This window comes from Lepisma saccharinum, chromosome 8 (assembly GCF_977018435.1).
Source record: "Lepisma saccharinum chromosome 8, izLepSacc3.1, whole genome shotgun sequence".
NCBI lineage: Eukaryota > Metazoa > Arthropoda > Insecta > Zygentoma > Lepismatidae > Lepisma > Lepisma saccharinum.
This window is the reverse complement of record NC_139236.1, coordinates 24,441,338-24,456,334: the sequence shown is the minus strand read 5'-3', so window position 1 is coordinate 24,456,334 and position 14,997 is coordinate 24,441,338. Positions and strand designations below refer to the sequence as shown.

Sequence of the window (14,997 nt, the reverse complement as noted above, 5' to 3'; positions counted from 1 at the left end):
TAAATAAAAAAAAATTGTATTACATGTGTAAATAAAATAGAAATATATAAAATTATGTAACATTACTTGAAGTTTTCATGCAAATAATTTTATAAAGTAAACACAAAAGTGAACCGCTCCGGGTTCGAATCCCAATCTGTCCATGGTGAGTGCACCTTCATCAATTTCATGACATCATCACGATTAGAAAAGTGAAGTAAAATAAACCAAACCAATGAAAATAAAATCACACTATCACCTATGAGCAATTAGCAGAACATGTTGAAGTTTAAAATAAAGAATTATGCGAGGTTCTAAATTGGCGTTTCTTGGTTCGACGTTCATTATATATAATTTACAAAACTCTAAAAGTTTGAAAGTGGCAATTTTTAGTCATATCCAATAAAATTCTCGACTTTGGTTTATTTTTCATTGAATTTTGACACTGTTGTGAACTTGCATTCTTTCCAATAAAATACTATTACCAAGGACACTTGCAGGATTTTTCTCAGGGGGCCAGAATCATAGAAATTTATTATTATTATTATTATTGCTATTATTTTTTTCGATGTTACTACTACTACTTTACAAATCATAAAATTCAAATTGAATTGAAAATACTTTGGCGTTGTATACAAGTTCAGACTCGAATCTACTATTTAGATAGAAACTGGATTCGCCTTGCTTCCTTTCAATAATCATCAATCACTTTCTTGATGAGCAGTTTTTGTCAATTTGTACTTTTTCACAATGCACAGATATCAGAGTCAGAGACCACTTAATCTACTGTCCCTCATGGTACGTACTTCTGATCCATGTTTGTAAGTTCGAAAAAAGATAGTCTCATTATTTTAGGGAGCTACTTGGGGGCAAAAAGACCATATCCACCCCTGACAAACGTCCCTGATGCCTGTGAAGTGGAGTGATTATTTCAAGATCTGGATGTCTCATTTTTATTTCGTATGACTGTACATCTTCGGAGCACAACAATTCGGAAGTAATAATTGGGCATTGTTGACATATAAAGCACTATCTTAGTAACTGCGTTCACATACTTATCAATTACTGATTGCGTGAGTACCTGTAAGACCTTAGAACTTGTTAAAATAAAATTCTCACTGTGCGAATTAAGCATTCTGCTTTTTTGGTGTGGGGGAATGCCCACTGTTTGGCATATTTGTATTTTCATTTGGAAACTGTTTGTTTTTGGGGTACTTGAATTTGAATTTATGTTTCAAGTCCACTTTATGTGCAATGTACCTCCATTTTTTGGTTACTTAAATTTGCATAATATATTACCAGTCAGTAACTTAAACAATTCCTTGCAGTTCAAAGGACTTTCTCACATTGGTTCTGACCTAGGTCATGAAATCCTATGATAATATTTACACGTAATTTAGAAGCAGTACCCACTTTAAGCTGTAGGTTCAGTCCCGATTAACCTATCTGTTCACAAACTGGGCATTAAACAACAATCCAATGAACTAGTAACATCGAATTGCCAAGTTCAAATTTTGCGTTCATCTAACTGATCTACGTGCTTCCTGCGAGGACTTTAATACATGTAAAATATCACCACTATGCCATGAAAACCTAAGTGGAAAACAGTCTGATGTTGTCTCAGTCAGTAGGTCAGTTTTAGAATAGCATCCTTCTTTAATCCACAAGGCTGCATACTTTTTGGTAGGGAAATCTTTGATGGCTGGACCGATAATGGACACGAATGATTTTTCAATTGTGATTGTTTCATAGTTAAGAAATGGTTTCAGTCTCACTCATTGAGGGACATAAAAGCATCCTTGGCAGTGATAAAAATAATTTTCTTTTATAGGAGGAAATCCTCTGTACCCCCCCCCCTCCCCTATATTCACACACTGATTATTCCACTCGAGTTATATGCTTGACCTAAAAGTGCACTTTTGTAGTCGAGTGTATATAGTTGTCGAATGCGTGTGTTGCCCTTATGCGCTAGGTACTTTTAGGTGCAAGTATGCAGATAAGGTGTCCTCGAGCCTTGCGACCCAAGAAATGCTAGAGTCGAGTAGATAAGGTTGTTCTATGTGCTAGTTGTGCTTGTACGTAGGGTACATAGTTGGTTCTCTGCGCAAGGCTGTAAGGTACATGCGGCCTTGCATCCCTCTCCAACTGTAAACATAAGAGGCCCCCACAGATGGTAGAGACGTTGACGACATTGTGGGGGCTTTCCACCAACATCTACCTGTACCAGTTTCTAGTTCTCTTATTTGCAGATGATCCAGTGAAAATGAAGCCAGTCTCTCATCAAAGTAACAAATAAAATGGAAGAAGTTCTACACAGCGGTTGTAAGGGAAGAAATGAACGACAGAGGAGGTGAAGAAACGTATTTAGATTATATAAAAAATATAGAGATTGTGACGTTTTTTCCTGCGCGATTTGTAATAAAGAAGTATTACGTCATATTTCGCGTAGAAAAGACCTCACAGTTCTCCTTCGTAGTACGCCTTGCGTCTCGCTTGTTTGTTGGTTGCGCCAGTCGCCGCTAGGTGTATCCACCTATCTTTGCCCAGTGCTGCATTTTCGAACGTGTAAGCTGAATCAGTTCCGATCCGGCCGACTTTCACGTAACAGCCGGAGTTGCTCGCAGGAAACGAGCGAGAGAGATAGGAGCATGACGTGCGATTAGTGTGTGGAACGGTGTCTCGCGGGACGAGACTTGCATTTTTGGATTCTAATTGCACTCAATAGTTTTGGACTATCTCTCCGTACTTCGTACTACCAATCAAAGTGACTCGTTCTCACAATTTCGCATTTGAAGTTAAGTAGCGGGAGGACTACATTTTTGAGAGGAATTTAATTTGCGTGTACCGAGTCCAGTTTGACGTGAAAACAGACTGTTCGGCGTATTCTACATGATACACGTTGTCACTACTTCTATGGAGCTGTCTACGGAACCGTGATTGAGGGAAAAGCGGAGTTTCGTCATGCCAATGTGAAGGAAAAAGACGACCGGACGAGAAGGAAGCCAAATCCCATTCGATGCTCAGGTGGCAGAGTTTGATTGGTCAGATGGAACAGTTTTGAATGGACTATTGAGGTATGTACTGTGTCAAATCCCTCTTTTGTGACATATCAAATAAAGTGAAGTGCGTCGGGTTCAAATACTTTGAATCTACAGTTCGAATAATTGGAAGAAAGAGAACGTAAGCGTCGAATTATTGGAAGTATGCAAATGGAATTAATCACGTAATTGTTTGGGCAAGCGCGTCGATGTCACTGTTCCTCGTGTACAAAAAAGTAAAGGAGAATTTCTAACTTCTTAATATTAATTAAGCAAGGCGCACACTTGGGCAATTTATTATTGCGTCTCAGGAGGGGTGATAGAATACAATGAGAGATAACGTTTGTTACAAAAAATGTTAAAATAAAGGAAGAAGGGAGCATCAAAGTAAAAGGGGGATAAATTGTTATTAGAAGAAAAAAGGAGTTTTTTACTATAACTTGTTGTTGAGAATTTAACTGGTTAAAGATATTTGATATTACATGGTTCCGTCGGTTGAGTTGAATTTATTCTTGCTTGTTGTCGTAACTGTAACGACATAATGTATGAAACCTGTGGAGTAAATCGAGGGGAGAAGTAATTGTTGGATCTATTTTTGATATAATCTTGTGAGATTTAAAAGACGGCCCTCTCGTCAATAATTGTTTGATGTATATGTTTTCATGTTGGGACGTTAATCAATCTTCGCTGCGAGATTAACGCAATAAATTTTGACTTAAGGTTGCAAATGAACTTTATTTTCCTTTTTCATTGTGTTTGATATTGGAACCTCGCTTGCTAACAAAGAATGAAAGATTTACCAACGTTAAATGAAAAGACAAATTGATTGGTTAATAATGCATGCATTTTTTGGGCGTTCTGTGTACACTCCCGTACATGAATATACACATATCTAAATTGAATGGTCGGTATAGTGTGAAATTTTCCACGATACTCTGTGACTATATTTATTGCATACCTTTTGTTTTGCTTAGGTTTTTTGGGAGGGTCCCGTATCTTCGGACGCGTGTCACCCCTTTTTTCCCATTGGTTCTCAATAGAGACTGAGGCGGCAGTGATAAACGCGTGCCATTAACCTCAACATTTTTGTGACTTTTGTAACTGGTTTGTTGTTATTCGTTTCTACGAACGTACGTTAATTGATCCCGGACCTTTTGCACGTTTTCCTAAATAACCTTCACTATCTTTCTTACGTACGCAACATCCAGGTTACAAAGTTCCTGGTATCAGAGCTGGTTTTATTAATTTATATACTAGAAATACCACAAAATTTTTTTCCCTTCACACTACTATTTTTGGTAGTATTGGTGATACCATCATTCCGTTTATACCCTTTTTTTTTGTGCACTACATTCCCTTGTGGCCATACATTGTTGGTGCTTAACAATTTTTTTTGTTAACCTTGGAGCCCCCCCCCTTTTTTTTTCCGGACGATAGATTTACCCCCCCCTTTTTTTTGTTGTACGTGTATTTTCTTGTTATTATGCCGCCACCAGATTTGAGCGACGTTCTAGATCTAGTAACGTTCCAACAGAATCAACCTCCTCCCTTTATTTTACCGCCACCTCCTTCTCTGACGGGTCCCCATGTTGTACACCCGACTCAGGCCACCTCTCCGGTTCCGTCGTTGCAAGTTACAGCAGCTATAACCTCCACTGTTCCCACCATGCCTTCTTCCCCCTTGCCTGTTACGACAGCTGCGACTGTCACGGTTCCTTCCTCACCCAGTTTGGTTTTGTCTCCCCATTCAAACGATGATACACGTGTTCTACACAAGATTATGTTGAAGAACTTAGACACCCGTGTGAACGCTCTGGTCATGTGCGATGGTCATAATCACACGGCCTTATTTATGTTTATGTTGGCTCTCCAACGTCTTGTAGCGTCTCACCAGTATCCATTAGTTTGGTTACTCCATAACGCTTTTCGCCGTACCGAGGGAGTTCTTCAAACTCTTTGGGCTACTGCTCTTGCTTCTTCAATGTCCTGGCCAGATATAAAAACTTACATCTGGCGCCATTCCGTCCCTATGTCATTATATAATACATTAGTGAATACTTATGTCACCCGCCCTCAACGAGAGTGGGAGACTCTCCACATTTATGTGTCGGACGTTCATGATTCGGCAGAGGCCTTGGCATTGGGTTGGGACTCAAATATCTTAGTCACGTTCATCTTACAACACCTAAATAACACCTCCACAAATTGTTTGCTATTTCAATCCCGACCACAATCTATGTCAGAGTTGGTAACTCTCGCCCATTCTATTACTCCCTTGGAGATGCAAAATGCATACACCAAAAATCCAACAGGTCGTGTTGACCGGCATGTGGACTTTCCACTTCACACAGTCACCACCCGGGAGCAGAATCCACATCGTTCTTCCCGTCCATTACAACCTTTATACTGTAACTTTTGCCGCCGACCTGGACACTCTGCTTCTCATTGCCGACGTCGTCCCCCCACCACCCGTCACTCTTCTCATGACCCAGTTCCTCGCATCTAAGAAATGCACGGAATACCACAACTTGGATTTTGTATTTTGGTTCTGTATTTGACTTAGAATCTTAAGAATATTGAAGATATATATATATGTTATGCAATTTTGATATATACTTGATTTTTTTTTGTTAAATATTTTTTTCATGTTGTAAATTGGCTTATGAGTGGTATATTGTGTTTTTGAGACAAATGCCTTCTTGTCAGATGTCAATCATGAATTCATTGGTAAATAATTTTCTTAACTGCAATTTTTGATGTATATGTTGAATGACTGTTTTAATCACAAATTGTAATTGGTGCTCCCATTTCTCATTGTATTCCCCTCTGTTTAGGTTTCCTCTCCTCTTTCCTATCCCTTTTTTTTTCTTCTCTTCTATTCTTCTATTCTAATTCGCTCTTTTTTCTGTTTATTTTTCATGTTTATTGAGGAAACATAAATATCGAGTGTGCCAGCCTGGAATCATTATTTGACGCAAAGATGGAAAACAACCACCATATTACTCTCTTGGAGTGCTAACCTGATTGTAAAACGTCTCTTCTGTTTTTAGAGAAATTCTCCACATTATAGTGTTTATTTGCACTTTCCTTTTCTACTTACAGGTGTTATTTAACAGGTATCTTTATATTGAGTGTATTGTGAAACTTGAATGTTTACTTTGATGTAATGCCTTTTTTAATGGCACATATACTCATATCTCTGGTTAAGAGTATTCTTATTTGTAATGTTAACTTTTCATCCCATATGATCATTTCATTAATACGATTGTAATCGACTTTTCATGCTCACCTTTTTCGCAATCATTTTTTATAGAGTATTTATTCATCTTATTATCTATTGTGTTTAAAATGGTTATCAACATTGTGCATATTTTTGATATTATTCAATCTAGTCTCAATTTAATCAATTTGTGTGGGATATATATGTATTTTTTAGGTATTTGTTTGCATATATTCTCACATGGTATGTGTGTTCTCTATTTATTATGTGTCTTTATGGTTCTTTAAAAACACACGCATTTGGGTATTTCTTCTTCGATTAAGGGGAATTTGCTTACATATATATTAGATGCTCCCGAAATGGTATATCTGTGTCTGGTTAGTTCATATGACTTTCTTGCCAAATTATTATGGTTGTTATCATATATATTTGTTCTTTTTGTATTTGTTAGTCGGGGGAGTTTGTGACGTTTTTTCCTGCGCGATTTGTAATAAAGAAGTATTACGTCATATTTCGCGTAGAAAAGACCTCACAGTTCTCCTTCGTAGTACGCCTTGCGTCTCGCTTGTTTGTTGGTTGCGCCAGTCGCCGCTAGGTGTATCCACCTATCTTTGCCCAGTGCTGCATTTTCGAACGTGTAAGCTGAATCAGTTCCGATCCGGCCGACTTTCACGTAACAGCCGGAGTTGCTCGCAGGAAACGAGCGAGAGAGATAGGAGCATGACGTGCGATTAGTGTGTGGAACGGTGTCTCGCGGGACGAGACTTGCATTTTTGGATTCTAATTGCACTCAATAGTTTTGGACTATCTCTCCGTACTTCGTACTACCAATCAAAGTGACTCGTTCTCACAATTTCGCATTTGAAGTTAAGTAGCGGGAGGACTACATTTTTGAGAGGAATTTAATTTGCGTGTACCGAGTCCAGTTTGACGTGAAAACAGACTGTTCGGCGTATTCTACATGATACACGTTGTCACTACTTCTATGGAGCTGTCTACGGAACCGTGATTGAGGGAAAAGCGGAGTTTCGTCATGCCAATGTGAAGGAAAAAGACGACCGGACGAGAAGGAAGCCAAATCCCATTCGATGCTCAGGTGGCAGAGTTTGATTGGTCAGATGGAACAGTTTTGAATGGACTATTGAGGTATGTACTGTGTCAAATCCCTCTTTTGTGACATATCAAATAAAGTGAAGTGCGTCGGGTTCAAATACTTTGAATCTACAGTTCGAATAATTGGAAGAAAGAGAACGTAAGCGTCGAATTATTGGAAGTATGCAAATGGAATTAATCACGTAATTGTTTGGGCAAGCGCGTCGATGTCACTGTTCCTCGTGTACAAAAAAGTAAAGGAGAATTTCTAACTTCTTAATATTAATTAAGCAAGGCGCACACTTGGGCAATTTATTATTGCGTCTCAGGAGGGGTGATAGAATACAATGAGAGATAACGTTTGTTACAAAAAATGTTAAAATAAAGGAAGAAGGGAGCATCAAAGTAAAAGGGGGATAAATTGTTATTAGAAGAAAAAAGGAGTTTTTTACTATAACTTGTTGTTGAGAATTTAACTGGTTAAAGATATTTGATATTACATGGTTCCGTCGGTTGAGTTGAATTTATTCTTGCTTGTTGTCGTAACTGTAACGACATAATGTATGAAACCTGTGGAGTAAATCGAGGGGAGAAGTAATTGTTGGATCTATTTTTGATATAATCTTGTGAGATTTAAAAGACGGCCCTCTCGTCAATAATTGTTTGATGTATATGTTTTCATGTTGGGACGTTAATCAATCTTCGCTGCGAGATTAACGCAATAAATTTTGACTTAAGGTTGCAAATGAACTTTATTTTCCTTTTTCATTGTGTTTGATATTGGAACCTCGCTTGCTAACAAAGAATGAAAGATTTACCAACGTTAAATGAAAAGACAAATTGATTGGTTAATAATGCATGCATTTTTTGGGCGTTCTGTGTACACTCCCGTACATGAATATACACATATCTAAATTGAATGGTCGGTATAGTGTGAAATTTTCCACGATACTCTGTGACTATATTTATTGCATACCTTTTGTTTTGCTTAGGTTTTTTGGGAGGGTCCCGTATCTTCGGACGCGTGTCACCCCTTTTTTCCCATTGGTTCTCAATAGAGACTGAGGCGGCAGTGATAAACGCGTGCCATTAACCTCAACATTTTTGTGACTTTTGTAACTGGTTTGTTGTTATTCGTTTCTACGAACGTACGTTAATTGATCCCGGACCTTTTGCACGTTTTCCTAAATAACCTTCACTATCTTTCTTACGTACGCAACATCCAGGTTACAAGATATGAAAGATATAACAAGGAGAGAGAGAGAGAGAGAGAGAGAGAGAGAGAGAGAGAGAGAGAGAGAGAGAGAGTGTGTGTGTGATGGGAATTAGTTAACTGAATGAGAAAAAGAAACAGAAATAATACACTTTGTAGTTCCATATCGTTTCCCCAAAAAGAAGCAGCACGCAGGAAGAGGAAGAATCATACATAATAATAGAGGGGCAGAAATATATAACAAGAGGAATTGAGAGATAGACGATAGGTAACTTGGGGAGAAAATATTGTTCCCCTCGTCTTCTCCATCATCCTCTTTCTCCCCAGCCTGTTTCCTATCGATCTTTTCTTTCTTTCGATATCGCAATCTACACACACACATACACGCGCGCGCGCGGGCGCGTGCACACGTCAGTGATATATGCCGAGATTAAGACCTACAACTTTTTCCTCGCAATCTGAGGAGCAAGGCTGCATATAGCGACAGAGAGGGCAAATCCAGTGGGCAGAGCGAAGCAGTACACGCTGCTGAGTAAGCTGGCAGTCTTGCCATTGCTTCCCCCACTCCATGCAATCCCGTTTCTTCTCACTTGTTCATTGGTGGAGTTGCCTGCAGCGGCATATACTCTGGGTCATATAGGTAATCGGAGATGACCCGGCTACAATTTTTAAAAAAGTTGTTTCTTTATTTCTTCGCAATATTCTTCCGAACCAATCTTTGATTCACATATTTCTTTGCTTCCATTGCGCGAATGTTTTCAACCATTTGCCGCGGAATGTCCATGAGGCTTTCAGCCACTTTCTCCAGCTGGTGACGTCAGGGTGATTCCACTGGCTCCCTTTAAATCCCTTGACGGGAGGGAGGGGAAGGAAACACTGCTTCTCAGGCGTGGTGATTCCGTGGCAAGGGTAACTTCCTTCTGGAAACAGTCCATCAGTCGGACTCTCCATTCCAGAGCCTTTGCCGTTCCCTCGGCTGGCACCCTCTTCTGCCATTCTTCCCCGATGGTCCTTGTATCGTAGGTGGTGTGTTGTTTACGACAGCGAAATTTCTCAGGAATCAGAGAATACAGGGTTCGAATACCGGCTTGGGCATGGGTGTTCTTTGTAAATGTCCCTTCATCAATTTCATATCACTTGTTGTGATTAGCCAAAAGTGGCAGAAAAGTGACATCAAATAACAATTTAATCAATCGATTAATGAAGTAATTAAGCTATTTATATGCTTACTTTTTCCATTTCTGTATTTTAAAATGCGTGATTACTTTCTCTTTGTAGACTTCAAAACCAGTGAGAGTACTTACTTCTTTCACAGAAATGAATAATTTTTAAAAGGGAAAGCTATCAGAAATAAATTATATATATATACGTACACATATATTAGTTAATTTAAGTTGTTTTTCTCCCTCTTTAGATGAATGTAAAATATATAAACAAAAAACGCAATGATTCCAACTTATAGAAGCTCGTGCATCGCAGGGAATATAATGCTGGGAAAGGGAATTTTTTAGCATCCATAGGGAATTTAATTCTGAGGAACCACAATAGAAGATTGGCGCAGGGAATTGAATGCGTGTTGTAGGTGGCTTTGTGCTGTTGTTCCTATTAGCGATTCGAAAATGTAATATTTCTTTAGCTGTTAGTGGTTTAGTATTCATCAGTGGCGATGCTACATAAAGGGCAACTAGGGCACTGCCCCACAACAATTTTAACATAAAAAGTTCATCTGAAGAGACGATCGGTATATACGCGTAAATATTTTTTTTGTTTTTTCCCTCAACCCCTACGTTGCTGCAACCAGACTTACAGGGCATGCACCCTGTGTGAGGTTAATATATTTCTCCGTCCTGTTGGAGAGAGTTCAATTTCGGCTCTGCCCTGGAGACGTGACGTCACTGACTGATCCAAACATTTACAGCATAGGCAAGGGACGGTCCCCTCACAATGGAAAAGCGCAAAATTCGTAGCCGTCTCTGGGCAGTAAACGAGGTGCCCTGCCATTCATGTTTGCCTCGTTCAGTGTTTCCAACGCTTGCTAGGCAGTTCATTCGTTCTTCCAACCTGCAGCAATAAGATAGAAAAAAATCCCTCGAATGCTTTTCTTCACGCTTGTTCCGGCGACCTGAAAAGTTGACAACACTTTTTATTGCACAAACTAGTCCCTCGTATTTTCAAAAAGATCATCCTTTCCTCTTTTCTTCCCATTGTAATACGGATTTGGATTTGAGTTAGTGTGTGAGTTTGCGTTGCGTTCCGTCTGTGCGTATTGGTCGCTTATGAAATAATTAGTTTTTCGCGATTTTATAGTTACTGTACGTGTTTATTTATTTGTGTAATTGTGTCTGTGTTCCAGCAACTTGACATGCAGAATATCTTCGTAAGTATAAACGAACTTTTTGGGGGTACATGGCCAATGTAAAGTGTTGTAACTGAACTTAACGCTGCATCATCTTCCTACTTAGTCATTGATATTAGTGGATACTTGGTGAATATGACATTGAATCATGTAGAAACTTTAATATCTACGCCTTTCAATTCATTGACAATGGAAGAGAAACTGCAGTGTAACATTTTCCTAATCATTCCAGTATCTACCCAAAGTTTAGTTACTGCAAGCGACGTTAGTATTCGAGGTTTTTTTTTTATTATTCATGTATTTTTGTTCCATATGTTGCTGATTTTTCGTATTCCTACGTAGTGAGTATTTAATGCTCTTTGGAGAGATATCTTGATCAGAATGTTAATTTTATTCCAAATTGTTCGAACAATTTACTTACTCCATATCAAGGAACTCCCCTCAAAAACCTTAAAGAGGAATATAGAGGCTAACTGCCCCCCTCCCCACCCAAAAGAAAAATGTGCCCTGCCTGACTGAAAAGGCACGCGCCGCCCCTGGTATTCATGCTAGTGCTGTGTTTACTGAAGTTAAAGGCAATGGATATAATACAATATTTGCGTGTCAAAATATTTGGAACAGGATCTGTTCCGGAGAAATTGCAAATAGTTAATGCAGGTAGGCCAGTAGCATCTCTTGTACCACAGGTCTTGAACTTAAACTTACGTGTATAAAAACAAAAATCGGGAATGCACGAGTAACTGGGTACTGGGGTAACATGAATTTTACACTTCAATTAATATTGAGGGTTTTTATTTCACTACCGCATTCCTTTCATATTCTTTGTTTCAGGTTTTTTTTCTTATAGGTTTATTATATTTTCTTGTTTTATTATTTGAAATTCTAAACGTAGATTAACTGCAATCACAACAATTATTCGACAGTGGTCGCAACAATAAGGTACATTTTTTCACACATATATTCACAAATCCTGTATGGATGTTGAGGTAAATTTGCAGGGAGATTTCAGGAGTGGGTGGATGAATCAAGTATCGGAGATTACCCACTAGTTAAAACCAGCATACGCCACTGGTTGCTTGGCGTCACAACTTGCGCAGAGACTTGTTTTCCTTCGCTTCCCCGAGCGGAACATCATTTGCGCTGTATCATCATTAGAGCTAAAAACTTTCGGCTACGAAGGAAACATGTTTAGCAGAGTTGTAGTCGACGGTATATGCTATATGACCTTTACGTAACCTTACACATTAGGCTATACCTTCTGCTACAATGCATTTCACTTTTACTTTCGTATTACACGTATCATCACTCGTATATTTATTTATGTAATTTGGCCTTTAGTGCAGTGAGCTTATTAGGACCAAATACTTCATGTTTCCCCTGATCTGTTTAATGATTTGGTTTATTTTACTTCGCATTTCTGGTTACTTTTGGCTAATCACGAAAATGAGAATGAGTGATGATGTGATGAAATTGATGAAGAGAAACTCGCAAAGTACACACATGCCTAGGTCAGAATTCGAAGCCAGGACCCCTGGTGTGGCTGTGGCCTCCACTTAACCACAGAGGCCAGCTCCCCTGAATGTATAGGAAGGCTCTCCTGATATGTTGAGAAGTGGGCAGGAGGGTTGGTATGAATACACGATGCCATCGTATGTCCGCATCTGCATCAAAGGTGAACAGCTTCCAAGTTTTGGGAATGAAGGGGAGTTTTATTGTTTCGGCCGGGGAGTGGAATGTACGCTATAGGCACTATGATTGAATATTGTCCATCTTTTCTTGGGTGATATAAATATCTGTATCATCAAACATAGTATGGAGTGTGTAGTAAGAGTTGATTTTAGTAGCAGCCAATTAACACTTCTAGCGATATTTTAAAAGATATAGAAAAAAATGTACCATTTGTGTGATATTTCTAAACTTTATGTAACTTAATGACCCCCCCCCCCCCCAACACACACACATAAATTTAACGCTATTAAACTTTTGAAAAACGGACTTCATTTACAAAGCTGCCCCTGATAACCTGTGAGCCCCCCTGGAGATCAATTCTGGCTATAAGCTTATATGTATAATAAAATTAAAAATCACAACTTTTTTACTTACCAATATTTTTTGTACAAACTTTGTACAAAAATGTAACAACTCAGATTTTTTTTTTTTTTTTTACAAATCAAGAAAACTAGCACACTTCCACATGTGAACCGTTAGTGGTACGGCAAATGTCAAACCGGTTGTCAGCCTCAAGCCACACGTTTTGAAGCATGTGCAGGGTAATGTTGCTTACTGCAACCACAATTCTTTCACGCAAGTCTTGCAAATCTCTAACTGGTGTACAGTAAACGTTGTTCTTAACATACCCCCACAAAAAAAATCACACACAGTGAGGTCTGGTGACCGTGGGGGCCATTCAATAAAATTCTAATTTCTTCCTGTCCATTTTCCATTGAAATGCTTGTCCAAGAAGTCTCTAACGAGATTTGAGAAAAGACATGGTGCTCCATCTTGTTCCAGGATGGAAGTTGGGGTACGACGAAAAGCTGTAACATATAAAGTTAATTCTTGGAATTCACTGTTCCCTCAGCGAAGAAGAAGGGACCGATGATTTTGGTCTTCATCACACGTTCAATTTTGGAGAACCTTGTTCTCTCACACGAACCTCGTGAGGATTTTCGGAACCCCATATCCTACAATTGTGTCAGTTAACATGACCGCTACCATGGAAGGTGGCCTCATCTGAAAAGCAAACACTGTCCAAGAATAAATCGTCCTGATCAATTTTCCTAAGCATTTCGTTAGCAAATTTGAACCCTGACAGGCTTGTCACCTGGTTTTATGCGTTGATGAAGTTGAATTTTGTATGTATGAAGGTGCAGTCTCTTGTGGAGTACCCTGTGTATCGTAGATTTAGGAATTTGCAGTTGCCTGATAGCTTGGCGTATGGATTTCCTCGGACTCTGGCTAAATGAGGCACGAACACGCTCCACATTCTCATCAGACACTTTTCTTTTTGAATGCTTACCTCTTAACGGCAACAAAGAACAGGTTTCACGTAACTGTTTTTCCCATTTCTTTATTGAAATGTACGATGGAACTTCTTCTTTAGCACCCAAACCATAATGTGCAGGAAATTGTCTCTGCACAAGTGTCACAAACTTCACTTCAAACAACGGTAAAACACAAAACACCTTTTCTTGTGGCGACCACATGATGAATGGCTACTGAGAAACTGAGAATATCAGTTTTCCAGACATTCTGGCCACTGCGCATGCACAACTACCACTGAATGTGTTGCTAAAAAACATTCTGAGTCATTCTTTACAATGAAACAACAATCACATCATTCTGACAGTTTGTTTGGAAGTTATGAATTTTTCTTTTATAATACGTATAAGCGGGACACGCTGTATATAGTTATTTTAAATATGGTGAATTTATTTAATCAATTCATTCCCACACTTTTGAAGTCTAGCCTCTGCTGTTGCTTTCATGTTTAACCAAGGCATTTTAAATCAAAACATCTTGGCTTTGGTCATACATGCAGTGGCACCCTCACGTTAGAAAATCTGTTCCAGAGTAAGTTCTTCATCTCAATACTAAAGTAATCGCGAATTGCTGTTACATGCAACTCGTGGTGGCATCTTAAGGGTAAATTTCCAGTAAGTGCAGAATTCGATCATTCAGTTACAGTGCCACAACGTATGATGACCACCCTAGTGTAGATATCTCTCCTTTTGAACACTTTTTCGACTCGGGAATTTTCGCTCATTTTCAAATAATCATGTATTTCATGTGATTCCATTACTATGAGCGAAAACTCAAAATCTAATTTTCCATCTCCACAGGAAGTGCCACCAGACAGGACGTCACCCCATGAAGCATGGTTCCGGCCCCACTTAGGTACGTTGTGGAAAAACGCTTTCCATAATTTATAGCTTTCTTGTAGACTCCTTAAGGCATGTAACATTCGACTGGATGATATTCAACTTGTCATCACGTAGTGGACTCAGGGAAGTAATTGGGCAAACAGATTATCGCGTGAAAAGGAAAGCGTATGGGAAGCCTTCTCACAGCAGGAACATTTGGAGTATTTTATAAGTTT

The 14,997-nt window shown here is 39.0% G+C and overlaps 1 long non-coding RNA gene across 1 annotated transcript; it reads left to right on the top strand.

Moving 5' to 3' along the window:
• Positions 1–1,012: 1,012 nt before the first annotated feature.
• On the top strand, positions 1,013–14,797 carry LOC145991393 (uncharacterized). The gene is made up of 3 exons (XR_014442052.1): positions 1,013–1,052; positions 2,229–2,329; positions 14,741–14,797. It is a non-coding gene; the product is annotated as an uncharacterized LOC145991393 (long non-coding RNA).
• The last annotated feature ends 200 nt before the right edge of the window (positions 14,798–14,997 follow it).